Source organism: Aptenodytes forsteri, unplaced genomic scaffold (genome assembly GCF_000699145.1).
Source record: "Aptenodytes forsteri isolate BGI_AS27 unplaced genomic scaffold, ASM69914v1 Scaffold14, whole genome shotgun sequence".
In the NCBI taxonomy this organism is placed as follows: domain Eukaryota; kingdom Metazoa; phylum Chordata; class Aves; order Sphenisciformes; family Spheniscidae; genus Aptenodytes; species Aptenodytes forsteri.
The window spans coordinates 2,450,077-2,450,295 of record NW_008794457.1 but is presented as its reverse complement, the minus strand read 5'-3'; the positions used below and the strand labels follow the sequence as shown (position 1 = coordinate 2,450,295).

Sequence of the window (219 nt, the reverse complement as noted above, 5' to 3'; positions counted from 1 at the left end):
CTGGATGTTTTGTTTTTTTTTTTTAAATCTTTTAAATTAAAAAACCCAAAAAAAACCCAAAAAACAACAAAAACAAATAAAAATAATAACATAAAATAAAAAAATTCGCCGTTGTCCCAAGTGGATTCAAGTTTCTGGGTTTTATTTTTGTCTTCTCGAGGAATTTAAAGTCAGCCCAAAACTCCAGGCGGGGCAGGGGGGGCGGGGAGAGGAGGTAGA

General features: G+C 34.7%; 1 protein-coding gene across 1 annotated transcript in view; it reads right to left on the bottom strand.

Moving 5' to 3' along the window:
- Window positions 1-120: 120 nt before the first annotated feature.
- Window positions 121-219, bottom strand: part of ZNRF1 (zinc and ring finger 1) — a 1,836-nt gene continuing 1,737 nt past the window's right edge. The window contains exon 6 of the mRNA XM_009290797.2: window positions 121-216. The gene's annotated coding sequence lies outside the window, so the exon portion shown is untranslated. The remainder of the gene's footprint in view (window positions 217-219) is intronic.